The sequence below is a fragment of the Pithys albifrons genome, chromosome 18, assembly GCF_047495875.1.
Source record: "Pithys albifrons albifrons isolate INPA30051 chromosome 18, PitAlb_v1, whole genome shotgun sequence".
Taxonomy (NCBI): Eukaryota; Metazoa; Chordata; class Aves; order Passeriformes; family Thamnophilidae; genus Pithys; species Pithys albifrons.
The window spans coordinates 13,010,883-13,038,323 of record NC_092475.1 but is presented as its reverse complement, the minus strand read 5'-3'; the positions used below and the strand labels follow the sequence as shown (position 1 = coordinate 13,038,323).

Below are 27,441 nucleotides of genomic sequence, written 5' to 3'. Positions count from 1 at the left end.
CATATGGAGAAATGATAGGTCAGGGCAAAAAAGGAGCTTGAGTTTCTCTTATAGGAAATGCTGTGTATTGAATTGAATTAATCATATGGAATAAAAATGAAATAAAAGCAGCACAGTATTTTTACAATCTCAGCTACTTTTTTAGATAGGAAAAGTCATTTAAAGAGTTGGCTTTAAGGGGTTACCCTCGAAAAGTCTGAAATTGCTCCCTGTCCAGAGCAGCAAGGCCATGAATGGGGCCATTTGCCCCTCTGGGGTGTGGAGAGTGTTCACCAAGTTTACACCAGACAGTAAGGAGTGATCCAACAAGTGGGAAACTCATGGTTGAATGATCAAACCTCCCCTGGCAATGCCAGCACCAAAAGCCCATTTCCATTACTGGCATTCCTTAAACTGCCACTTTTCAGGGACCACATTACCAAAAGTGGGCAGAGTAACCCACAGGTTATACAGAACAACTGAGCTGTAATTTTGGGAGTGGAAATCTGCTCTCCATCTTGCTTAGGCTAAACACCATAGAGTAAATAAAGCTGGAACTTGTGTACCTGTAAAGTTTTGGGAGGTCCAGAAGAGGGGAAACACAGTGAAACAAGCTCTAACTTTGGAAAGCATTTTCCACCTTAACAGAGGCTCCAATTCAGCCTTTAGGACATGATTTTATCTAGCCCTCATAAATCCTTTTAAAACTTGGACTGCTGGCCATTTAACAGGCAACTCCACCCTTCTCCTGCTCTCCAGATGAAACACATTCCCACTGGGCTCCATTTTCTTCCCTCCCTCTCTGACCCAGCAGTACCAGCAAAGCAGTGGTGGAGCCGGGGGACCCATGGTTAATTGGCATCCTCTAATTACTAATTAGCTCCAAGGGGCTCTCCACAGCTTGGAATAGTAATAGGAATGCATCCCACTGATTTAAAGGGGCTTTGGAAATGCAGAGCTGCTGAACCAGGCTCTTAGGGATGGCCCAGGGAACTCAAGCCACCACCACAGCTCCCAATGGAGGAGCCAGCATGGCACCACCACTGCATCCCTCCTGGGCTTCTCTGGTCTCAGGAGAGGTTCTGGAGGAGCCTCAGGGAGGCTACAGGGTTGTCTCACCCAAAGGAAGTATTCCCAGAGGATTCTGGCTGCTCTGCAGCTTCTTCTGCACAAGCCTGTCACACGAATACTGCAATTAGAGGTGCATGAGCAGCACTCGTTGTTTAAAATCCACCAGCAAGATCTTCACAGAAGAGATTTAACCCACAAAATCACTCCACAAACTCTACCCACCCAAGAGCCTGGGACACCAAGCCTCCTCAATGCCTTCCTTTATCCTTTAACAAAGGATCTGAGAAAAGGACAACCTGCAAAGAGCACGTTCCAGCAGGAGCAGCACTGCAGCATCACTGGAGCTGCACACACAGTGAGGCCACAGCTCCCACACTGCAGCAGTGCCCTTCTCCCTGCTGGGCTGCCCCACCAAATCCAGGAGAGCACTACAGGTCCAGCATCCCCATGGCTTCCCCAGGAGACACTCTTCCCAGGGGATTTTTGCTGGGTCCTGCAGCACCCATGCTGTGGGTCTGGTTTATCCCTGGAAGCTGGAGAAAGCCAACAGAGATGGTTTGTTCTGGGAGAGAGCCACCCTTCTTCTTCACTGCCTGGGGTTTTACATCCCAGCTCTTGGTGTCAGTAGGAAAAGTAGAGCTGTGGAAGAGGAGAAAATTTTCTAACCAATTCCCTAAGAAATTCAGGAAATGCTGTGAAAGATGCTAATTCTGGGTCAGCACAGCGAGCCCCTTTCCTTCAGGGCTTCCCACCAGCAGTCCCACTCTGCTCACTGCAGGATGAGTCCCTGCCTCTTCAGGAGCAATCACTTGGGGAGTTTCCTTTCAGGAAAACATTACATCAAGCACGTCCATCACACTTCCTGGTGCATTTTAACCTCAAGCAGCTGAGCATGGTGTGATGCCCAAGCTCCAGTGCCAGGAGAGCTCAGATCCCAACCACACAGCTCCTGGGACTGTGGATCCTGCCCACACCTGTGCCTCTACTCCCTGTTTGCTGCTGGGAATCCACTTGGCCACATGCAGCACCAATTCCTACAGGGTTGTTTTGTCTGTACAGAAGCTCCCACAGATCATGAGAAGAACAGCAAGGTTCACTCAAGTTCTGTGTTGTCAGAAAACCCAGAAATCCTTCAGCCACAGCAGCAAGAGGAAAACACAAGTCTCCTTCAGGAGAGACAGCTCTTGTCTGTGCAAGCTTGACCTTTTTCCCCTGGACTTCCCTGGGATCAGATTGGACCTTCACAGTGATCCTGTCTCACCTGCCTTGTTGGGAACAACAAACATGGATATTGTCCATGACTTGGACAGGTCCTCACTCCCTGCACTGCTCCACCAGACAGAGAGGTGAGTACAGACACAGCCCAGGGATCTGTAGGATGTTGGAAGTTCATACAACACAGGGAAAAGGGGAACAGCCTGAAAATCAATACATCTTTTAAAATAAAAGGATGAATTCAAACCCACCACAAATTCCCCTTGAAGTTATCCAGTAACTGAAGATTAAAAACTTAAAACCTGGTTATTAAAGATGTATAGAGGAGGTTTAATTCAGAAGCTTTAAGGCAAGAATTTAAGATACATCCCTCCCCCCAGTTCCTCCATCTTCCAAGCCCTGCTGCTTGATGATTTGGTTCCCACTACTATAAATCAACTTTAAAAAACACCACTGACCTTGAAAAATACCCAGTACTGAGCAAATGTGGATTTCTTAAGAGCATCATGGATGCTGCTGAGCACGTGGGGACCTGGAGCTAATGAGAACCAGCAGATCTGGGATCGATGAGTGAGGATATTCAGTGAGTAGATGAGTACTCAGTGTCAGTAATACAGGAATTGGGATACAAAAGACTCTACATACAAGGCAGACCCAAAGCACCAGTGCCAGCAGCCCAGGCACAACTACCAGTAACTGTAAATAACGCCAATTAAAAGAAAAGCAAGGTCATTTCCTAAGCAAGTGAGAAAAATCTCAAGACAGAAAACCACATTTAATCCATAACAACCAATGTGACCACAGAGAAGCACAAATAATAGCAAGGACACCCAAAGATATTACAAAAGCCTAAATAAAACAAGAAAAAAAACCCCAAAAATTGTTTGTTAAGCACAGAACAGGTGTAAGTCCTGACCATCTGGAGAAGGAAGCAGTCCAGAAGTTCACAGGCACAAGGGCCAGTTTGGAAGAAAACAATAGTCATTTTTGCAAAAACAACACAAAAACTAAATCCAGTGCAAAGCAAACCACTAACCAACTTCTACCACAACCTCCAAATGAGGCAATCTGGGAAGGATACAGAAAAATATCCCCCTTGGGTCCCTGAAGTCATCCCATTTGGGTTTTTTTCCAAATATAAAGGAGAGTCCAGCAGGGAGTCTCCCTTCTCTGGATGGAGGCTGCAGAGCAGGAGCTCACCCACTGCCAGCAGCTCCAGGGCTAAAGTTCCACCTGACTTTATCCAAAACTGGGCAACTTGTCCAAGAAATCAAGGAGGATTTCCATCTCCACTATTTACAACATCCTACAAGTGCCAGAGGGGACCTCCCTCATGTCTGGCAGTGCCTGCAGGGAGGGGGCAGAGTATGGACCAGGCTCTGCTGGGGGGGCCCAGCCATGGCACAAGAGGAATGGGCAGGAACTGATGCCCAGTGAGTTCCACCTGAACTTCTTTGCTGTGCAGTGACCCAGCACTGAACAGAGACCACAGAAGGTGTGGAGTGTCCCTCACTGGGGATATTCCAGAGCCAACTGGACACGATCCTGTGCCATGTGCTTTGGGATGACCCTGCTGGGGCAGGGAGGTGGCACCAGATAACCCAGTGTGGTCCCTTCCAACTTGACCCATTCTGGGATTCAGTGATGACTGCCCCTCACCCACAGCCACAGTGGCTTTCCCACAGCAGCCCTTGCCCCATGCTGGCAGTGCTGCCCACACCAACACCTGTCTTGCTGCCCTGTCAATGTTCCCGAGGTAGCCAAGACTCACTAATCACTGCAGAACTCCCAGCAGCTCTGTGGAGAGCACACTTCATTCACTTGGGCGCTAAGTGCATTAACTGCTGCCCAGCTAATAGTCCCTCCCGATCAATGGCACACACAGGAGCCCTGCCAAGATGACAATTCTGCCTCTTAAAAACACTCCTCACGCCACTGCACAAATTGCTCTTGCTCTCCTCCCCAGACCTGACCAGAATGTGGAAGGTTTTCCACCATCTCACAGAGCTGGAAGCACAGGAGTGCTTTTAGGGGTGGGTTTTGGAAGGGTGTAGGAGCCTGATGATGTAGACGGGCCCCTGCACACCTGTAGCACCAGGAGCCAGCATGGACAGTAGAAACATTAAAGCTCACTACTCTGAATCACTACTTTGGGTTGGAAGGGACCCCAAAAATCATCCAGTTCCAACCCCACTGCCATGGGCAGGATCACCTTCCACTATCCCAGGCTGCTCCAAGCCCCATCTAACCTGGCCTTGGACACTTCCAGGGATGGGGCAGCCGCAACTTCTTGGTCTGTTCAGGGAACAACCCCAGCAGAGATGGATACACAGCAGTAACTGTCTCTGCTGTGCCTCCTTCCCCTCCCTCTCGTGGGCAACAGAGGTGGAGATTTTCCATGGATAACCTCTGGAGATTCAGTGATGCACAGGGACTGCAGAGTGAAGGTTGGCTCAGCTGCTGCTGTGCTTGCTTTCAAGCCATCCCACTGCAACACAGCACAGACAAGACTTTCCAGCTTGTCATTCTTAGGGTTGTCCTCAGCTAGTTACCAGTAACCTGCACTAACCTGCTCCCTCCATCAATGGCAGCGCAGGGAAAAGACAAATATTACATTAACCAAAAAGCTCAACAACCAAAACTGCAAGACCAGGTAACAAAAAACCCCAACAAATCCCCAAGTTTGTTTGAAACTGCTGTTTTCCTCCTCTGGTCACAGCAAAGCCTGTGACACAGTGTCTATAAATTTCCTCTAATGATGCAGCAGTGAGGCAGAGCCCCATCTGTGCTTGGGCACAGGTGAGACTTTTCACTATCCTGTAAGTGCAGGCTGCCTTCCAATTACACTCACCAGCTCATTAGGCAAATTAGATTTGCATATGAGAGGATAACTAGAAAGTCAAGAAATAGACCCTGAAGGAAAATACATTTTATAAGCTACATGTCCCTGAAGAGATGTGGACAGTGAGTTTGCTGTTCAGCCCAGGACTATGTTAGACATTCGTGGTGTTCAGGCTTCTCTCAGAGCTGGCTTGGGTTTGAGGACAGACTCTCCACCACACAGAACTGAAGCCAGACAAAGACATCTGCGTTCCCTGCATCCCACCTCCTAAAAAGATGCCCATTTCTGTGGGGCTTTGCATCATTTGCAGGTTCTGCCTGGCAGTTGGCTTGAAAAGAGATTAAAATATTGCTGGCCCCAGAGAATTTAAATTGATGCCACTTGGGTTTCAATAACATACCACTAAACTACAGAATTATTTCCAGCACCTTAAGCAGGTCCACAGGCACATGATACCCAGTGGTATGGGATTACACTTGGTGTCCCATGTCACCGAGGACATTCGTGTGGACTCAATAGTTCTGCTCAGGTGATCCTAAAGAATTAATCTGCCCGGACCCATTTTTTTTCCTGGTGAGTGTATGCAAAACAGAGACAACCTAGCTTATCTCCTAGAATCCAGATGGCACTTGCAAACCTTGTCTGTGTATCAAATGTTGTTTTTTAGATCAAGTGTCCCTGGTTGACAACACAGAACTTCACGATGCTATCTTTAGAGAGGCTTCTCTGCAAAGAAACACCCTTTGAGCATACGTTGCAGGAATATGCTAATGTGGCAGGGTGTTTTCAGCGGACACAAATGGATCTGTTCCTGGGAGCTCAGACACCCCAGAACAAGCTGAGCCTGGCACAAGATGAAGGGTCACAAAGCTCCTACAGAAAAGATGCATCAACAAGTTAAAACCGCAGAGAAAGGTCATTGGAGAGGTGCAGGATGAGTTCACACCAAGTCCACTCACACAGGAATGATGCTTACCAAAAAATCCAACTAAATGAGAGAGCAGCTCAAAACAAACAGCAAAACCTGAGACTTTCCACTCCTTGATTTCACCTACAGGTTTAGAGATTCTTTAGAGAACCATATTTCCTGTTGAGCTAAATGGAAGGGTCTGATAATAAACCAATGGTTTTCTTCCTCGAGGTCTTAATTTCCTCCTCGAGATTTCATGTGAAGATAAAAGCAGCACATGCAAAGTAACTTTTCTTTAAAAATAGCCCAGTAATAAAGAGCAAAACTCCACAAAACTTTCAGTTTCACATATCCCTGAGATGGTCATGTTACCCTCAAAGAAAAAAAATTAGTAGTAGTTGTGAAAAAAAAATCACCACCCCTCAAACCCACCCACCCTGAGTTGTTTTCTATGCTCCTCAGCTACAAGAACAAGAATCATTACCTGCCTGTGAAAAAGCATGAGAAAAAGCCCTGACCTGTACACACTCCCCACCAAGCAGCAAAATGACATTACAAAAGCCAGGAGAAGACAAAGAAGGCTGCAGAAACAGGTTATGATACTGCTCAGCCCCAGGATCAGAAGGTGACACCAACAGCAGCGAGGTGGCAGAAATAACCCCCTGTGCCCGCTGCCGAAAAGAACATTTCAGAACAGTGACATCAGGTAAAGCAGCAGCTTTTGAAAAAAGAAAGTGATCCAGGAGGTAGCTCCTTCCATATTGCAGGCGCTCACAGTAAACACCATATGGCCTGTTAATTTAATTAGGGAGAAGAAACCCCCTAAGTTTGAGATTTGACTTTGAAGGGTTTAAAACAAGTCTGAGGAAAATCACTCCAGCGATTGCATTAGGTTGCCTTCCTATCTTCATCCACCTTCTGCCCTGATCTACCTGTAGCTCTCCCCACACTGCACAGTACCCCTAAGAACAAGATCTTTTCAGAAGTTCACCACCAGATGTGCACAACCTTCACGGCTGCACCTGCATGGATATTTCCCAGGAAGAGCTGGGTGGTCCATGCCGAGCAGCCAAGCCAGGAGAGGTCTGTATCAGGAAGGAAGTATGTGCAGTAAATAAGTCAAGTACTTCAGCTAAACACATCTTCTCAGATAGCAACCAAAATTTTTATTTTAATTCCTCACAAACCACATTGGCAGGTCCCACCTGTCAAAGACAGGATGGAGCTCATAGTGGAAGTCAACCTTGCAAATGCCAAAGAACCCAAGCAGAGAGATAAAATCTCAGGAAAAATCCATTCTCCATGTGTACTTAAGTTTGCATTCACAACCTTGAGGTCAACCAGCCAAGCTTCAGCCAACCCCAAGACTTTTGTATCTCTGCAAAGACTCATTTCAGTGCCTACTTCTAGACTAGCCCCTTTGGACAAGGTCCCTCTGGCTGTGTTTGCTGAGTGAAAAGCCATTCTCCATTATGACTGTGTCTTCTATGTCCTGTTCTGAGATGAGCACATCTGGGATCATTTCTAGCTAGGGATTTGCTTCCATGTGTCTGTACCACAACGGGACACTTCAGCACCTCTGTCACACCAGAGTGCCCTGACACGTCTCACCATGACCTGCCTGGGGGTGCCCAGTGTACCCCCAGCACAAAACACAAAGACTGCATGAAGTAGCTGCTGGGGCACCACCAAGAATGCAAAGACACAAAACCTACTGATTCCCTATGGAACAGTCTCACAAGCTGTAACAGCTGAGGCTTAGAGTGCTCTGATGGGCTTTCACCTTCAGGAACCTGCTGAGGCCCAGGCAGCAGGAAACACTTTGGGCAAGATGCTCCGAGGACCATCATCCCCCGCAAGCCGCTCTGCCAGGAGCCACCAGCACAAAGCTCAACACCAAACTAATTCTGGGAGGCCCAGTGTTCCATAAGGGAAACCCAACTCCACAGACTTATCACAGAATCATAGAATCAATTGGATTGGAAAAGACCTCCGAGATCATCAAGTCCAACCCTTGGGCCAACTCCAGTCCCTTTACCAGATCATGGCACTCAGTGCCACGGCCAAGCTCAGGATGGGGAATCCACCCCCTCTCTGGGCAGCCCATTCCAATGCCTGAGCACTCTCTCTGCAAAGAATTTTTTTCTCATCTCCAATTTCCGCTGGCAGAGCTTGAGCCCATCGTGCCCCCTTGTCCTATTGCTGAGTGCCTGGGAGAAGAGACCAACCCCCACCTGGCCAGAACTTCCCTTCAGGCAGTTCCAGACAGTGCTGAGGTCACCTCTGAGCCTCCTCTTCTCCAGGCTAAACACCCCCAGCTCCCTCAGCCTCTCCCCACAGCACTTGTGCTCCAGTCCCTTCTCCAGCCTCGTTGCTCTTCTCTGGACCCCAGCCGACCGCCCTCCAGCCTTGCTGTGTCACCCAAGCTGGCTGGACAGCAGCACAGAGGAAAGCTCTGCCCAGAGCCTCCAGCATGGACACGAGCTGCCACTCTCCTCCATCCCTGCCTGGTACAAAGTATGTCAGGGCTGTGTGGGCAGGTCCCCACGTCACGGGACATGACCCACCTGTGTTCCTCACCAGGGATGCTCCACGCCTCTGCAGAGCAGGTTTGTTTTCGAGTCCTAGGTAGGGCACCAAGAGATGCCTCCCTCCCTCTCACCAACTTCAGCCCTTCTCACCTCAAGACAAACCCAGGCTGCTCCATGGCCAGCAGTGCCCCAGAAGAAATTTTGGGGTTTCAAGGAACCTGCTGCCCTGCAGATAATCACACCAGGAGGCAATCACAGAGTTCCTAGAATTTTGTAACCTCAGTTGGCACGTTTCTCTCTGGCTCCTCTCAACAGCTGACAACACTCACAAATTAACAGCCCACTTGTTCAATTGTTTCTTCCTTTTCTACCCAGATGCAGGTTGGGATCTGTGTGTCCCTTTAATAGGTGTGCCACAGCAACAAGCCAGTTTCCCATTTTCCAGGCAAAAAAGAAAAACCCAAAACCCAAATAACATGTAAAGCCCAGCAGACTTCTTCCTGCTAGCAGGGAAACCTCCTCTCAGGACACTGCAAAGATTTAATTTACTACCAGTTGCCCTCTGGTTATTTTACATTTATGGGGTGGGGGCTGAAGAAAGGAAGAAAGCAGAGGGAGGGTGTAATTAGCTCTGCTTGTAAAACATTCATCCCAGTTGTAACAGCAACTGGAGCCTATCGGGGGCTTAATAGATTTCAGGGTTTTGTTCCTTGCAAGAGCTGAAGTGTCTGTGGGGTGGGAGGGGGGGAATAAAAAGGGGAAAAAATATTTTTTAAAAAAATCAATAAGTGGATCCTACTTCTTGCCACAACCCCATATGGAAGTAATCAAGCACAAGGGTGGCAGCTGGGGCCAATAACAGTCACCTGCAGTTGAGGGACGTGGGGGGTTTCGGATGGGTTTTTAATGCTAATTTCCTAGAGGAACAATGCGGGAGCGGCAGCCGAGGGCGGCTGAATAGGGACCGGCGGGAACAATGGCTGCACCTGGCGCTGGGAGCAGCGGCAGGAGCCGGCACGCGGCCGCAGCGCCCCGCACATCTGTTCCCGCACGGCCCCGCTCCCCCGGCACAGCCCAGCCCAGCCCTTCCAACACCCGCAGTGCGAGTGCCGGACAGCAACAGGTTCGAGACGGTTCGGGGCTGCAGCGTGGTCTTCCTCCTTCTCCTCGCCTTCCTTGGGGCGAGCTCACTGATGGTTATCAATGCTCTTGAGGCTTTTTTTTTTTTTTTGTGAAAGGGATGGTTATTCAGCATCTCACCGGCAGGTTGTGGCGTCCTGTTGCGGGAAGGAAAACTGACTCCTGGCTTCGTTGTTTCCGTAGGACCAGAGAGTAACATCAAGCAGCGCATCTGCAAGTCTTGGTTCTTCTAAACTGTCTTATGGCCACCTGTGACTGCCCTCCATCCACAGCACAAGTCCTGCTGTGACCGTGAGAGACGGGAATGCTGCGGCCGAGAGCGCGCCAAGGAAATTCAATACACATTATTCTAAAACCTTAAGCTTGGCTTATAAAAATGCCACTGCCCAGCCCAATAAAAGGCATGATAGTTACACTTTAAAATGCTTTGAAACCTCTGAAATTGCTATTGTCCTGTTGGACATAAGCTGCTGACACACAAAGCTGTGCTAAGGTCAAGGTCCTGCCTCTGAAAATCGCTTGCAGACCCAGGCACTGAACCCAAGCCTCTCCATGCTGCACTTTAACTGTGGGATCATCGCTCACCAGTTCTTCCTGGCTGCTGCTCCTGCTCTAAACAAAGGTTTTTCCAGCCGTTCCCTGAACGCTGCATGAATTAAGACAGTCTCCATCATAAAAATAAAAGTTGAACAGGCTCCCGGAGACCTGCAGTGACGCTGCCCCCAGGGACTGCTCTGGAGTGTCTGTCGAAACACATTTCATACCTAACTCCGAACAAGCAATCAGATATGGAAATAGTCACGAGATAAAGGCAAGCTTACCATCCAGCCCAGAACAAGTATGGATAAGCCAGCTCTTATAATGGGAAAAACCCCAACAGGGAACAGATTACGACCGTCTCCTACTCAGATGTAACAACTAGCCAGCATTGCTTTAAATCTGCTGCATATGCCCAAGTCCTCAAATTAGTGTATTCAACTCTCCAGCTATACTATAAACATCACACAGAACCATCAAACAAATTTTGTTTTTTGTCCAAACCTTAAAAAAACAGAGCTGGAAAAAACAAGAGGCCACCTGGCTCAGCCATCCCACCCCATAACCATGACAGTGCTGCCTCCTGCTAAATGCTGCTGGTGGTTCCTGCATTTAGGGGTCAATTTGAGGACCAAAGAACTGGTTGCCTTGAAAATTCAGCTCCTGAAGTCAAACCACACAAACCTGTCAAACCAGTGATAACTTCTACAAGCCAAAATCCACTGTGGGTGACACGTGACAAAGCTCTGTAAAGCAGCAATAAAATAATTTGGGACTCACACTCGATGGGACAGACAGGGCAGGATTAAGTGAAATCCCACTCTCTTGGGGACACTGCTCCTGTAAGACCAAGAGAAATAAAACAAAAGGAAAACCAAACCCAAGAGCCTGACCCGGGGTTCACGTGAGAAAAGCTCCCTTTGCTTTCAGCTCTGGCGGGTTTGAACAAGTCTCTGCAACACCAGCAGATGCAAGTTGCAAAAATAGCAGCATCTTGGAAGTAAGCAGGGGCTGTGGCTCCAGTCCCTGGGCAGAGCAGAGCCCGACTTGGCAGCACTGGTTTGGCCTTTTCACTATTAAATGCAGTTTCTGCTCTTTTCCTTGGGGCATTCCCTGTGTAACAGAGTTCTCAGATTAACGATTTATTCTCTTTGCCTTTAGCAATTCTGCTCCTTCCTCAAACCCTTCAAATCCTTCCCTTGGCTTAACTGCACTTTCCTGTTGGCAGTATTTGCTCAAACTGCCTTTGCTTTGCCCCTTTTTCCTTGTTTCTCACACTGGAGTCTTTCAGGTTTGCATTATTTGTGTGTTTCTCCAGCTGCTGGGGGTGCTGGGGTAGGGCTGCCTGGCTGGGGAGGACACACAGTCATTTAGGCAAAGCCTAGATAGCCCCAAAAATCACACTAAACATCTTTTCCATATTAATCATGAAAATCATGTCACCCAGCAGACAACTGTGACAAAAACTAAGTACCTTCACTTGGATGTCCTACACCATTTCTGTAACATTATTATAACTGCACACCAAGTTTCAAGCCACTCTCTTTCCCAAACTACCATCACCTCTCTCACCTATGCACTCAGCTCGTCAGGCACCCCAAATCCTTTCTAAACATAAAGGAATCTGAGGAAAAAAAAAAAAGGAAGTTTCCTGCAGGGCTTGAGCAAGACTCCAGCAAATTAGTAGTTTAATGGCCAAATCTTGCTGCCCTGATGCCGGCGAAACTTCCGTTTGCTTAATCAGAGCCCTGCAAGGAGACCACAGGAGCAGATGCTCCAACACACTGCACTGCCTTCACAAATTCAGGAAGTCTCCAGGAGAGCTGCAGCAGAGGAGCCCAGCCCTTTGCTTTTAAATATCACCAAACTCTGAACGGCTCTGCTGGACATTTTTTGTGTTTCTGTCTCCTTTGTGCTGATGCACTTTGAGAGATTGAAGTCGCAGAGCACTGGGCAGGACATTCTCCTGCCTCCTCTCTGGGGACAGCGAGGGACACAGAGGATGTTTGGTGTGTCTGTAGAAGCAGGCTTATAACAAATATATATACATTATTTTTTTAAAGCCTAGACCCAAATGCTTGAATGCAGCTAGAGAAGAAAAACCTTCAGGTGGCCCACAGAGTGGCCAAGCACAGAGCTACAGCCCATGCACCCAGCCAGGGAGCCTGGCCAGGCTCTCCCCTGGGAAACCCTGTCATCTGGCGCACTTAGAACCAACCCAGACAACACAGCACCAAAGAGAATCAACCTGCACCAGACAGCCTAACAAATGTTCTCTCTTTTTGCAGCCTGACAGCAAGCGATGCTCAGTCACATTTCAGCTCCCCAAACTTTGAGTGCTGATTTTGGTGCATCTCCCACGTCTGGGCAGGATTTCTCCAGCACACAGAATGAACTGTGAGTATTGTTGCACAGGAGCTGAGTGCTGCAGGGGAAAGAAAAGCTGGTAATATTTGGGGGAGCACACCCTGGGGCAGCAGCTCAGCAAACATGCAACAGAGGAGGGATCTTCATAACAAGCTACACTGAGGGTTGGAGGAGCAATACCAACTGCTGAACCTCCCCAAAAGACAGGGAGGGGGGGAAAGGGGCAGGTTTAAACTAAATATGCAGGATCCAGGGATTACAATGGAAAACCAGAAAATACAGCAGTCTGCAGCCCAACAGGGAAAATATATAGGGGGAGGTCTGTTCCGGTATCACAGAATTGATCCGGGAGATTCAGATGCCGGGAGCATCAGTTGCTGCTCAAGGAGTGAAAAGACAAAAAGGGAGCAGCCTCTGCCACAATGCAGAGAAGCTCTGAAAACACAGGGAAAATTAAGGAAATTCGGGAGCCAATGGAAGAAATCCACCTCTGCAGATTTAACCCCCCTCCCCACTCCCAGCTTCAATACCAGCATGTAGAAACCAGAGTAAGGCTGGGCACAGCAGAAAAACACGTTCTGCTAAAACACACAAAACCCTTCCTGCTTTGCCATTTCCCCAGAAAACGCTGAATCCCAGCCCTCTGCTCGCGGAGCCGGGGGGAATTAAAAAAAAATAAGAACCATTCCATAGCAACACGGAACAAGCTGTACCGCAGCTCTCCTCAGAGAGAGTTTAGTGTTTTCTCAGCTGCAGAATCCTCGCTTGCAGCCGGCTCGGCTATTGAAGTTTCCCCCAGCGCAGCCACTGCAGAGGACCGGGCAGGCTGGCAAAGCGCTGCGGCCGCCGCCGCTCCCACCCTCTCCCTGCTCTCCCAAGGCTGAGGGTGTCCCCAGCCCTCCGGCAAAACACGTCGCTCCTCAAACCTTCCTGTCGGCACAACGGGCAGAGCATCCCCCCGAGCATCCCCGCTGCCACCGGGGACGCCGATCCTAACCCAGCGCTGTTCAAAAATAACCCCGGGAGCTGCTTACCCTAACCAGCGAGGTTGCAAGGATCCAGCTGCTGTTGAATACACCTAGTTTCTCTGAAATAGAAAGAAAAGCGCTCTTCCTCCTCCTCCTCTGCTCGTGATCTTCGAGCGCAGCCGGAGCCCAGCCTGCCTTCTCCTTTCATTAGCTGGACATGTGTCAGGTCCCGCACATCTGCGATTTCTCACTGCCTGGAGCCGCCTGTCCGATTCCAGGGAAACACAGATGGATCCCAGATGGGGAGGTCCTGCCAAACAGACCAGCTCTCCACCTTGCCAGAATACCCAGCTTAGAGGCACACACCCTCGGCTCCCTGCCTGTGCCGCGCTGCTGCCAGGCTGCTCGCCAGCTGATGTCACCAGGCACACACCTACCAGCGCCTCGCAGCCCGCCTGACATTAACTTGTTAAATACACGTAATTTGTTTATGGCCGGCAATAACAGCGAGACAGCAGCGGGAGGAAAAGAGGCTTTGCCGACCAACACGGGTTCTGCCACCCTCCCTCCCACAACCACCTCTGCCTTATGGAGCACCGGGGGTACATCGCCCTTCGTTCAGCCCTCGGTTTTGAAATCTGGATAAGCTGTTGGGTAAAGCAGCGGATTAATTTTCTGAAGGTTTCCCCACGCACGTAAATCTTCGCTGTAAACTCTCCCCCCGCCCCGAGCCCAGCGCCGGAGTTTGCAGCGCTGGAAAGCTGGCATGTGTTAGCAATTAGAAGCAACAACAAGATAACAAGATACTGATGTTGCAAGGGTACCAAAGGCAGACTGCAGAATTCAAAGGAAGAGCAATTAAATGTGTAACATATTACCGGGATCGAAGAGGAAGTGTTAGAGGAAAATGTAAATCCGAAATGTTTTATACGGGGAGTGAACTCCACCAGAACCTCAGAGCAGCGAGGGAGGCTCAGAGCAGGAGCCCATCGGACACAACCACATTGGAACATTTCCCCCTCCCATTAACGCACAGACATCTACAAATGCTCTGCCATCTACGAACCTCCTGGTAATCCTGAACAGCCTCTCCCCGAGGTGTGGGGTGAACAACAGACATTAACTGGAGGCCCCTGACTAATCCCATCAGTCCCGCACCGTTCCCCTCGAACTGGGCGCTGGGCACACAACAGCATTCCTGGCCCCGCAGAGCGGCGTCCCTGGCTGCTGGCAGTACTGCCCCGGGAAGGGGCACCCAACCCTCCACTTACTGCTCAAACCATCCTCCTCCACACCATCCTCCTCCCAGCTCCCATAAAACCATCCCAGAAGGAGAAGCGAGGTTTGTGTTTTGTTTGCAGACCATGCACAGACACATTTTAGGATATCAGCAGGGATTCACCACTCCAGTCCATAGAGCTGAGCAAGTTCAGGTCTTGATATCCTCCTCAAATCTTTGCAGGCAATGCCACCTCTTCCTCCAGCTCCCTTTTTGAGGACCAGGGACCTCTGTGCTTTCCCTTCAAAACTTCCCAGGGCAGCAAACTAAGAGCCTGTCATTGTGCAAGCTAAGGGATGTTGGCTTTTCAGAAACACAGAAATCACACATGCCAAATTCCATCACTGGTGTAGGTATGACTGGATATTTACTCATTCACAAAGTTCTTTTTTTTATGAAATTCCCAGTGCTCTGGTACACTACTGCTAACTGCCAAGCCATGTCCATAAACCTTCTAGAGGTACTGCCCCCTGCCAGCATCCCACCTAACCCTTCACCCCCAGCTTCTCTGCTGCTTATTCCTAATTAGTTTAAGGTACCTCTGCTTTCCTTTGGGAGGGGAAAAGGCTGTAAAGGGAGAAAAGTGCTTTAAAGGAAGTATTAAAAAGCATTCTGTGAGCAGGCACGGCATGTGTGTTCATGAACACAGGGGCCACGATCTCCTGCAGAGGACAGGCCTCCCAATATAGGATGCTGGATGACAGCTGGGGAAGCATTTTGGAAGGACTTATGGCCTACTGTAGAAACATTTGAAGCTGCTGCTTCCTTGGCTGGCTGCAGGCAGAGGGGGCACAGGTTTTCAGCAACTCTCCCATCTCCAAACCTCACCCAAGAGCAGCAATTTTATGATTCAGATAAAAAAATAAAAAGTGAATCACATTTAAGTATCAGGACACAGACACCTGGAGCATGTCATGAGGTGATGCTCAGGCAGCAAAGTGGGCTGGGAAAAGCCACTCACTTCTTCCTGCACCTCAGTCCCTGCTGGTGGGGCTGCTGGTAAGGCACGTTAGTAACACACAACTGCAGAAAGCTCAGCTCACTGGGGCTCCCGACACTTCTGATGGAGGTTGCGCAAAATACTGAAGCTCTCAATATTTCATAAGCTGAGATGGAAAAATCATCTCTAAATTACACAGACAATGAAGGGAGACACAACCCAAAGCAGCTCCACCAGCACCAGAACTAATGAAGTTATTTTCCTATGGAATCCCCGGCGCCTCGCACTGCAAGGAGCCCTCCCTGGCTGGGGTTGTGCCGACAGCAGTGGCTCTTATGTGGATGCTCTGATGTCTTAGAAGAAGTAAGCTCATGTTGCAGCTTTGTCCCCAGTGGAGATGGTAGCAGGCAGATGGATGCAGCCCTGTGCTTAAGGCATTAGGCATTCCACCTCAGACACTGCTCTTCCCTGTCCCAGCATTGCCAAACTAGCCTGAAACCAGCCAGTGAATTCAAGAGCTGACTTTGGTCTGAGCGTGACAGTGGGGGATGCTGTATGACAAACAGAAGGTGCTCAAGAGATGCAACCTGAGAGCTGGCAGGTCTCTGGGTCAAAAGCATCAGAGATGGTGCCCTCAGAAAGTACATGGGACAGCCTGGGGTTTGGGGCCTTTATGTGAAATAGGTAACTAGCACCAGCTGTTCCCTCAACTTCTTTTTTAATTGTGTTTTAACTTAAGGACCTGAACAGCTTGTAACATTTCACTTCACACAAACAAAAGCTGTCCCCAGCTATGACAACTGGGTTCTACCTATCCTTTGTCAACCCATGGCCAAAGAAATGTTTTCCCTATTTTTACAACCTAAAGTAGTTTGAAACGTCAAAAACTCACACCACTCCAAGTATTTTAAGTATAGTTACAATGATGTGACTTTATAAATCTTTATGAAAATGTGCATACTCTTTGCCATGGTGTCCACAGCCCAACTTCAACCAAAACCTCAACATCCTCAGGGAATACATCCCCACTTCTGGCTTGAGAGGCAGGAAGATGCCAGACTTCATGGCTCAGACTTGGATGCATGTGTGGGTTTGGACTTTCAAGGAATAAAAGTTAATGGTTGGGTTACCTGGGTGCTCTGAGCAGAAGCCACTGCAAAACATCCTTTGAAAGGCTCATGGATTGTGTCTTACACATGACCAGTGTGCCTTAGCTCATCCAAAACACGAGCCACCCCTCAGATGAGGCAGATCCATGGAGCCACAGGCAATCACACCACTGCCAACTGGTCTCTGCAGCAACACCAACATGGCAGCTCCGACTTCTGCAAAGCAAGCCAGGCAAAAGTGTCCCACAAGCCACGTCCTGCTCAGCCACCTCCTTTGCAAATGGAGCAGAGGGAGGCAGAGGCAACACACTAATAGAAAGCAGTGAGATGTGGGGTCACAGAATGGTTTGGGATGAAAGGGATCTTAAAACCCAACCACTTACATCCTTCTGCCCATGGGCAAGGGCACCTTCCACTAGACCGGGTCCAACCTGGCCCTGAACACTTCCAGGGATGCAGTCCACCACCTACTGATCCCAAGCAGCACCTCTTTGTAACCAAGAGGCTTCCCTGCTCCCCAAATATGCATTAAAACAGGTATTGCAGCCCAGACATCACCAGCACAGAGGAAGGCAGCACGACCGCAGGGCAGCGGGGACCGCGGGGCAGCGGGGACCGCGGGGCAGCGGGGACCGCAAGGCAGCGGGGACCGCGGGCAGCGGGGACTGCAAGGCAGCGGGGACTGCAAGGCAGCGGGACTGCAAGGCAGCGGGGACTGCAAGGCAGCGGGGACTGCAAGGCAGCGGGGACCGCGGGCAGCAGGACTGCAAGGCAGCAGGGACCGCGGGCAGCGGGGACCGCGGGCAGCAGGACTGCAAGGCAGCGGGGACTGCAAGGCAGCGGGGACTGCAAGGCAGCGGGGACTGCAAGGCAGCGGGGACTGCAAGGCAGCGGGGACCGCGGGCAGCGGGACTGCAAGGCAGCAGGACCGTGGGCAGCAGGGACCGCGGGCAGCACAGGGGCAACTGCCTTCCCTGGCTAGCCAGGCTAATCTGCCTCTGCGTTCTTCTGCTGGGAATGTTCCATAGAAAGAACCATGCAAACAAAGTTTGAACACTGGGAGCTATTGATACCTGCTGCTCAGTGTGGTTTCTGAGGAAAGCGAGGAAATCTGAAGAATTTTTCCAGTTTCCAGTGGAATTTTTATGCCTATCACAGCCCTTTGCCACAGCAAGCACAAGAGACCTGAACTGCTTCTGATTTCTCTGCTATTCCACACATATTTCATGATGTGCCTCGACTTTATTTTTTGCCTGCTGTGTTCTTGCCTCAGAAAGAAGCTTCACTTGAAATCACAGCAACCCTGGAAATCCTTTGCCTTCTTAAGCTGACCACTTTCCATCACACAGAAAAATAAATCCCAACGTGCCGAGGCAGCCAAAGCCATTTATCAGGCTAAGTAGGAACCGTAAATTCGTGCTAACTGGAATCTGATGGAAACCAATTGGGATCCTCCTACTCCTCCAGGCTCAGGTCTGGCAGGAAAGTCAAACGTTTTATTGCCTTCTTTATGCCTTACAAGTCAGTGGAGCCAAGAAGGGACTGCTCCCTTTGAAGCGATGCTGGTGGGGTTGCAGGGGAGACTCACTGACTTGAGCTCAAGCTCAGCAGACAGACATACAACCCTCCCCAAAACAGAGATTAGACCTTTCCATTCCTGGCAAATTTATCACATTTAACAAACATCCTCTTTTCAATACATCCATTATTTGAATCAGCACATGGCAGATTATGTTAACAAGCTTAATTTTTCATAGAATGGTTTGAGTTAGAAGGGACCTTGAAGCTCATCTCATTTCACTCCCTTGCCATGGGCAGGGACATCTTCCACTAGACCAGATTGCTCCAAGCCCCATCCAACCTCAACACCCTCACAGGGAAGAATTTCCTCCCAATATCCCTTCTAACCCTGCCCTCTGTTAGTTTAAAGCCATTCCCTCTTATCCTGTCACTTCAGGATCTCAATCCCAAGTCCCTCTCCAGCTCCCCTGGAGCCCCTTTAGGCACTGGAAGGGGCTCTCAGGTCTCCCTGGAACCTTCTCTTCTCCAGGTGAACCACCCCAGCTCTCCCAGCCTGTCTCTAGAGCAGAGGGGCTCCAGCCCCCAGGGAATTCTAATTACATTGCCTCCTTCAGGAGTGAACATCAGCATTGTTTGGCTTTTGTACCACTTCAATACTGCCCAGAGAGAGGAAAAACCATATTAAAAATTGGTCTTAACTGAGCTGGCAGAATTTTACACCCAGAACAACTACAAGCAGATAGTCCAAAAACCCCCACAAAACAACAAAACAAAGCAGGGCAACAATGGTGCAACAAGAAACTAAGCACAACTTACCGAAATGTTAATTCTGGACATCTATTGAGGAGTGGGGAGACACACATCACTAAGCACACACTGCCTAATTCCTGTGACTACATATGTGAAGAAAAAACAGGCAGGAACTGATATCCTGTCCAAAAACATCCCTCCCAAAACAACAAACCAATTCCTAAATCTAACACCCTTGCTCTGATTAGAAATTCAAGCTTCTGTAGCTGTCACGGGTATTTAAACCAAACACAGAAATATGGAAAAAATGAGTAATCCTATTTGGAGAGAGTAAAATCCAGCCTGCAGAGGATTAATTCTAGTCCAACAGCTCTGCAGCTTGACAGTATTTTCCAGATCAATAGCAGTGCTGTTTGATTACAGAGATTTGTTAAAATACACACATCTCCTCCCCTCCAATTGTCATTTCAGTGATGCTCATCTGTAACTGCCCAACACCCCGATGAGGATCATTCCTGGCATTGGAAGCTGTGCTGACTGAGCTCTGCTGCAGCTCTCAGGCACCTCTCTACAATTTTGGAAAAATCAATTACCTCTCTAGCTATGACAATTTTGCCCAAGTTCTTGCAGGGCCATCCCCTTTAACACATGTTTATGGTGCAGACAAGCCTTGGAAGTAGAAGTCCTCCCTTTTGCAGGTGAGACAATGGGCTTTGGGAGCTGGGTCCTGGATCAGACACCCTACTCTGGGCTCCGAGTACCCCCTACCATGTCCCATGTGGATGATCTTCAACAATCAGAAAAGCACAGATTAAAGTTTATCCAAGCAGGACTTGTCAGCTGAACTTGTGTTTTGGCCTTGGCCCAGAAAGGACAATCAAAATGTGAGAAATAAAATGTATGTGATGGATCCCAATCCCTTTCCCTACTGCAGGGTCATCACGTACCCAAGATTGTTTCCAGCACCTCCCTCCACTGGTGACTTCCCTCCTACAGATCTTGGTTTTTCCCAAGGATGGCTCTTCCTTCTCTATCTTGGGCTCTTTTAACAATTTCAGCCCAAGTTTCCCTCCTTTCCAGTCCCTGGGACTGCTCATCCATGAGGATTCTGCTCCTTGCCTGGTGCTGTGGAAGAGGAAGGTGGTACCTCCCCATCACACGGCCACCAAAGGAGGGTTCTTGTGTCGTTAATTAGTTGTCACTAACCTTGATTAAAAATATCCCAAATTCTCACACAAACCACAGTCTCTTTAAGTCATTTAAAAGAAAAAAAAAAGAAAAAAAATTCCTCAGCTGTTTTGTTCATCAAACCCAGCAAACCCACCAGTTTAGGATTTTAAGGAAGGCTGCCCAACAGCATCCCAGATTGTTGGCTTTGCAGGTTTAGCACTGAACAGGCTCAAAGAACCACAAAAACTCCCCAGTTTAAAACGTCTGGGTTGGTTAAAAACATAAATTTAAAAAAAATTAAATTTCTCTTTACAAAGCTCTTCCTTGCCAGCTCCCTCTCCTGCTTTCCGCTGACCCTTTGGACCTAACAAACGCTGGGTTTGGGAAAGGAAAAAAAAAAAAAGAAAAAAAGAAACAAGCCGGCAGAGGCCTTTGCGCCTGGCCCGGCATTCCAGCGCTCCGCTCCCGGCTCCACCAAGTCTGATTTAGTAGCACTGCTGGGAGCTATTAGTTTACGAAAGGCCCAGCACGCCCACCCAGGCACAGGCGGCGGCGAGAGCTCCCCTTACAGCGCTGCCATGTGCCTCCCATCCCGCCCGGAGCGCTCGGCAGGGCTGTGGTTTGCTTTGGCTGGGGCGGGAGCCAAGGGAAAACCAGCCGGGGAGCGCAGAGGTCAGCAGGAGAGGGCTGGATATCATCCACATCCCAGCGCTGCCGATTAATTAATGGGATGCTTATTAAGAGAGTTCAGTCTCCATCCAGACCTTCCTTTTATCCTGCCATTTGCTCCTTGTTTCCATGTTCTGTAACCACTTCTTCCTTTTAATCTCTTTTCCAATCTTTTTTTGCCTTCCTCACTCTCTGCTCCCATCCCTTCCTCAGCTGCACAGAGAATTCCCAGCATTTCCAACAGCTGATCCTGAAGATCAGCAGGCTCATCCCAACCACTTCTTTTAATCTCTTTTCTAATCTTTTTTACCTTATTTTTGCTTCCCTTTTCCACTCTGTTTCCATCCTTTCCCCAACAGCACAGAGAATCCCCAGCATTCCCAACAGCTGATCCTGAAGATCAGCAGGATCTTCCCAACCACTTCTTCCTTTTAATCTCTTTTTGCCTTAATTTTGCTTCCCTTCTCCACTCTCTGTTCCCATCCCTTCCCCAACAGCACAGAGAATCCCCAGCATTCCCAACAGCTGATCCTGAAGATCAGCAGGCTCATCCCAACCACTGTAAGCCCACAGCATCTGCTGAGCAAGCTCGGCCACCTGCCCAGGTGTCTGCTACCTGTCCCTGCTACCTACCCAGCAAGAAAACACACATCAGCATCCCCAAAACACACAGCCTGCTCTCCCAGTAGCTGCCAGAATTGGGCCAGCTCATTATCCCAAAATGCCTGGTGTGGATGTAGGAGAGAGTTAACTTCCCAAAACTGAAGATCAGCTCTGCAGTGAGAGGCAAGGAAGAAAGGAAAGGAGAAAACAACCAATGAAGCATGACTTTGGAATCATCAAGGTTTTGAGATTCTCCAACTGGCTTTTATTAGGATTGCATCCATACTTGGGTGCCTAAAGGGGAAAAAAAAATAAAGGGAAAGACTAATTTCCAGAGGCACAGAGCAACCATCAGGTTCCCTCCTGTGCCTCTGGAGTGCTTGGATGCAGCTCAAGTAGGACCAGGCATAGCAAATGAGGACCTGAAATTTTATTACCTTCCTCTCCTGACGGAAGCAGAGCCTATTTGCAGATTTACAGCTGGTGTTAACAGGAAATTCACATTTACAAGTTTCCTGGAAAAAAAGGCAGCATTCCTGTCCTACGCGATAGCTCGGCGGGGACACTGTCACAGGGGAGTTCTCAGATGGGTGTGTGAGACAGCAATGAGTTTTAGCCATGTAAAACATCCAGACAAAAAGTTAAAACTATGAAAAAAAAAAAAGCTGAAGGCCAGAAAGAAAACAGTAATTCAGCAATTCGGTGGAAAATACACAGCGAGACTGCAGAGCCATGTCTGGAAAAATACTTTTGCAGCATCTGGGATTCACACTTCAAAGAGGCAAAAGAATTTTAAGAGGATGAAAAGCCATATTCTGGCTAACATGAATTTTTCTTCTCTGGTCCAAGTCTCTTGTCATTTCCATTACACTGTTCCTCCAAGAGCCACAGCCAAGCTCAGCCCACGATCACACCAGGGTGGGCCCTTCCCTCTCACAAGGGCACACAAGGGACCGTAGCAGTGGCTGGTGGTGCTGCTGGATGCACCAGGACCTGGCAGGATCCACCAGGATCCATCCTTCTCCCTGAACTCAGCTCCAGATCAAGCTGAGGACACCATTTATTGCCTTTAGGAAACAGGAGGCCTGGGCCTAAACAGCCCTATCTTGTGAAAATTGGACTTAAAATCTTCCCCTTCCATATGGTTATTAAAAAAAACCCCAAACCAAACAAAAAATCCCAACCAATATTCTTTGCAGAATTACACAAAACACGCAGACATCAGGACAGCCAAAGGTCAAGCAGCTCTACCAGGTGTCAAAGACCATATTCAAATTAGTAAATATTTATTTAGGCCATGCTGCATAATTTAGTGAAGACAAATATGAAGCACCCAGGGTGGTTTCTGATCTCCTCAGAACATACTGGTCCCAAGGAAGGTCTTGACAAAAGGACATTTTCCAAGAGAAGAACGATTCAATCACAAGATCCTTCTGAAACAATAAAATGTACCAGGTACAGAAAATCAGGTCTCAAAAAGAGAAACAGCTGAACAAGTCCAGGCTGACAAAGCACCCAACCCACCCAGCCTTACAAGCTTTGAGGATTCAACATGTGGAAGCTTGAGACAACCCAGCTGAAGAGAAACTCACAACTGCTGCATCAGGTCCCTCCAGCACCACCACAGCTGTTCCCAACCTTTCCAGCTGTAGCTGCCCCAGCACAGATTTAGGGTGACCCATCTCACCCACAGCTGCCCATCTCCACTCACTCCCTGGGTATTCAAGCTCTTCCCACAACAATCCACCAGCACTAACAACAAAACTCCCCACGGAGTCTGAGAGATGGGGAGGAGAGAGTCATGCAAAATTCCCAAAACTTCTTTTTCCATCCTGAGTCCTTGGCAGGAAATCATTTCTGAGCAGCTGCCTGCCCTGGATCCAAGCATTTCACACCCAGGTGCCACCACCCCTGGCATGGAAGTTCAGAAAGATTTTGCAATAGGCTGAAATCAGCATTTGCTGGGAGGATCACATCAAAGAAGTCAGGTGTCTCCTACCCCACGCACTGGTCATACATGTTCAGACAACTTCAAGAGCCAGAAGAAGCCAAACATCTGTATGTTGAAGTTAATTAACATACACAGAGAGAGGAAAAAGGAAGAGAAAAAAAATTACCTTCAACCAAAACCTCACATTTACTAAATTTAAAACTTTAAAGTCATCAAAATCTTGACTTTTTTTTTTACACCATAAGTTATAACCGAAAAATCTCTGGGGGAAGAACAAGAAAGAAACATCTTAATTTTAAAAAAAGAAACAATAATAAAAACCTGAAGTAGGAGATGAAAGAGAGATTCACCAGCAAAGCTTCTCTGAAGTGGGGTTGGAGCTGATGGCAGAGGTGGTTAAACGGCAGCGTTCTGGAAAGAGCTGATTTGATTTGGCTGTTGCTACTGAGAAAAAAAAAAACAAAACCAAAAACTAAAGCTGCTCAAGCATACAGTTACTTCCTCTTCATTTCATTAATTCTACCCAGAGCTGGGGCTCAGGTGAAGCCAAGTTTATTGCCTGTGATCCTGCTCTGGGGTGTCCTCTGCCCAGGTGAAGGAGCACCTCCAGGGCTGCTCTTAACTTTACCCAGCTGTGTTTTGCTCAACGCCTCCACCTGCTCCTGCAGATGGAGCAGCTGCAGTTAAAGGCAAACACCTGGCCAGGCACAGCCCTGCCCTGTGGTGCAGGGGGAGAGCAGAGTTACAGCAGCTCCTGCCCTACTTAAGGCCCTATCAGTGTTTGGGTTGTAAAGGCTGTTTGTGGTTAATAATCTGCCTGCTTTGAACCTGAAATCCTCAGCTTGGGAATGTAAAAAGCCCAGCTGGGCAGCTTTCCACTGACCACCAAAACAAACCCCTGAAAGCGTGGAAGATGAGTGACAAATCCACCACCAGTCCTACTCTGGGCAGACCCCCATCAGATGCCCCAAGGACTCTACTCTTAAAACCAGTTGCACCTCTCACAACAGCTTTGGGTTGCACCACCCCAACCAGCACAACAGCTGCAGCTGTGCCCAGGCACCCCAATGGGTGCCAGGCTGGCAGGAAGCTCCATCTGGGATAGGAGAAGGAAAACCATCTTTCTGTTCACTGCTGAGGTCTGACCTGATGCTCCAAGCCACAGCATGAGTACTTGGAATTTTACTGCTCTAGAAAAGCAGATGACAAATATTCTATAGGGAATGTCATTATGAGCAGGACAAGAGAAGTACTAAAACTGTTTTCTGGGGAATTTTTGCAGTAGTCCTGTCAAATAACACCTCTCTCAGGTTAATACTGCAGTCTGAGGAGGCTTCTAGTCCAACAGCTCATTCTTCTTGGGAGACTCCTCACAACTAAGCAGCAGTGTAATACATCTAATCTGGTTAACAGTTCTGCTTCAGCACTTCTTTGCACCATTTCCCTGCACGTCCTTGGTCAATGATGGTAATATTTATATTAGGAACACAAAAGTATGTTACTATGTGTCTACAGGCTGCAGAGGCAGGTAGTGCACTTAAAAAAACCTCCACATGTCTGGACACTAGAGATTCAGGTAAAGAAGGTTTTTTTTACTTAGCAGTGAATTTTAGATGACTTGAATTGAATAGAGCATTGCAGTCATATAGAACAAATCCATGAGATATGCTCAAGGACAGGCTGGATTGGGCTCTGAGTACCTGGAAGATGCCCCTGCCCATGGCAGGGACCTGGAATGAGATGAGCTTTAAGGTCCCTTCCAACCAAACCATTCTCTGTAATAAAGCTTTGGGGAAAAGGAGATAATTTGAGGGTTAAACTAGATCTTCCAAAGCCAAACTGAGAGGAACTAGTTCCAGAAAATCTACAGGGTCAACTTCTATGAACTGTGGAAAATCCTTGTGCAAATTAAAAGGTTTTCCTGCCTGTTTGTTTCGGCACCTGGAAAAGCAGCAAATTCACTCCCTAAGGTTCACACAATGACAGAGGCTGTTAAATGCCAGGACAAGTCTCAGAGATGGGATGTTTGAATGGTAGGAAGTGCTGGAGGTGCAGCCCACTACGATTCTTCCACGTGTTCAGGAGTCAAGTCAAATCAACTCAATGTTTGTAAAAGTTCCTCTTGGGTCCCTTTTCCAAACATCTGCACCCCTGTGCCTCCTGGGGACTCGGCCCCTCCTGTCTCTCAGCACCTCTCTGCAGGCAGGAGAAGTTCATCATGGAAGTGGAGTGTGGCTGTCTTCCTCACCCATGCAGAACAGCTAATCCCAAAAGGATAATCCTGCTTTAATGAGGAAACTACAGGACTTTGCTAAAGCATATAAATTTTATAAAAGCCCTCCTACAACATTCCTTAGTCTCTGGGACTGGACGAGCAACCTCTCAAATGAATTTTGCATGTGCCTGTGAACATGTGGCAGGGAGAGCAAACTGCTCTCTCTTCTTTGCAAGACACCATCAAATCTGTAACAGCACTGGAGACAAACTTCCCATGCCTCCAGACATCTGTGTGCCACCCTGCCAACAAAACACCTCATCCTCTGCCTGCCGGAGGAGCCCGAGGACATCTCAATCTCCAGTTCATCCAGTTCCATCTCTCCAACTCACAGCACAGTTCCCCAAACAGGAATGGCCAAGGTAGAGCTGATCTGCCCCCAGAGAGTGGATCAAACAGCTGAATTTATACAGCCCAGTGAGGAGCTGGGAGATGGCAGGGACTGTCAAAGCCCATCTGGGTTGCAGTGCAGCTGGTGAGCTCCAAGATGAACCTTCAAGCCTCTGTCTTGAATACATGAGAATACATGTCAGGTTCTGTATTAAAAAAAGCTTAGATTTGAAAATAATTTCTCATTCCAACTCAGGTGTAGAAATTCACTCTATGCCCATTGTACAGAAATCCTCAGACACTTTTTTCTGACCTCACAGGACCTTGCTCCAGCACCAGAGAAGAATCCAATGAATTGACATTTCAACACTTTCTCTTACCCTCAAGTACAAACACAAAACTGCTGAGAAAGAACAGTGATGCTCTGACCTGACATGGCCAGTCATGTCCAGGGATAATTCCTGCACTGTATCAGTGACTGGAATTACCAGAGCTTTGCCAACAGCTTAATGAGATGGAAACTCACGCTCCCACTGCCAGAATTTGTTTGTTGGGCTGTAAACTGTTTGGATGCCCTGAATATTTTGCTTCTGTGTTATAAAACAGGTGTGAAGAGGTGCATCATGTCCATTCACGGAGCTGCTGCTTGGGCGGCACAGCCATTTGGACCAGATCACCAGTGACAGATTGAGACTCCTGGTGTGCTGCATTGCATGTACACAGGGAGATCTGTCCTTTGGCTGTCCTCACCTTGGCTTTCACCAAAAGGGGCTCACAGAGCCTGGATGGTGACTGGTCAAGTTCTCCAGGGCTTCCTGGGCTGCCTTAGACCATCAAAAGCACTGGCAGGACAGTGAAAGTGCAGTGCTGGTGGAAACTGAGGCAATTCTTATTGAAAGATGCACAAGGAAAAGCAGAGATCCTGTGCCAGCCAAACTATCCTGTTTGGTACCTGTGAGACTGAAGGCAAGAATTCCTACATGCACAAGATCCTAGGCTTGGAAGCTCAACTGTCCTTACATCATCAGGATAGTCCTCAGCATGGATGGAGGCACAAGAAGATGTGGTAAACAATGAAGTCTCCAAGTGGTTTTTTTGTGAGTGTATGTTACCATAAAAATATAACAAACTTCATTCCATTAACTTTATATCAAACTTGGCTTTCTTAATTAGAGGTACAGGGCTCAAGGGAAACTGCTGTAATTATTAAATGGGAAATAAAACCTGATGAATGCAGTAGCTTCAGGGAGTGAAGACTTAACATTTAAATTAAACTTGTAGCAG

General features: G+C 48.4%; 1 protein-coding gene across 2 annotated transcripts in view; it reads right to left on the bottom strand.

The window, feature by feature from the left end:
- The window catches only part of CBFA2T2 (CBFA2/RUNX1 partner transcriptional co-repressor 2), a 62,226-nt gene that overhangs the window by 24,817 nt on the left and 9,968 nt on the right, over positions 1–27,441 (bottom strand). The window contains exon 1 of one of the 2 annotated variants that reach the window (XM_071572628.1): positions 13,627–14,022. The exons of the other annotated variant lie outside the window; for it this stretch is intronic. The gene's annotated coding sequence lies outside the window, so the exon portion shown is untranslated. Of the gene's footprint in view, positions 1–13,626; positions 14,023–27,441 lie in introns of those variants that run through there. 2 annotated transcript variants of the gene reach the window in all.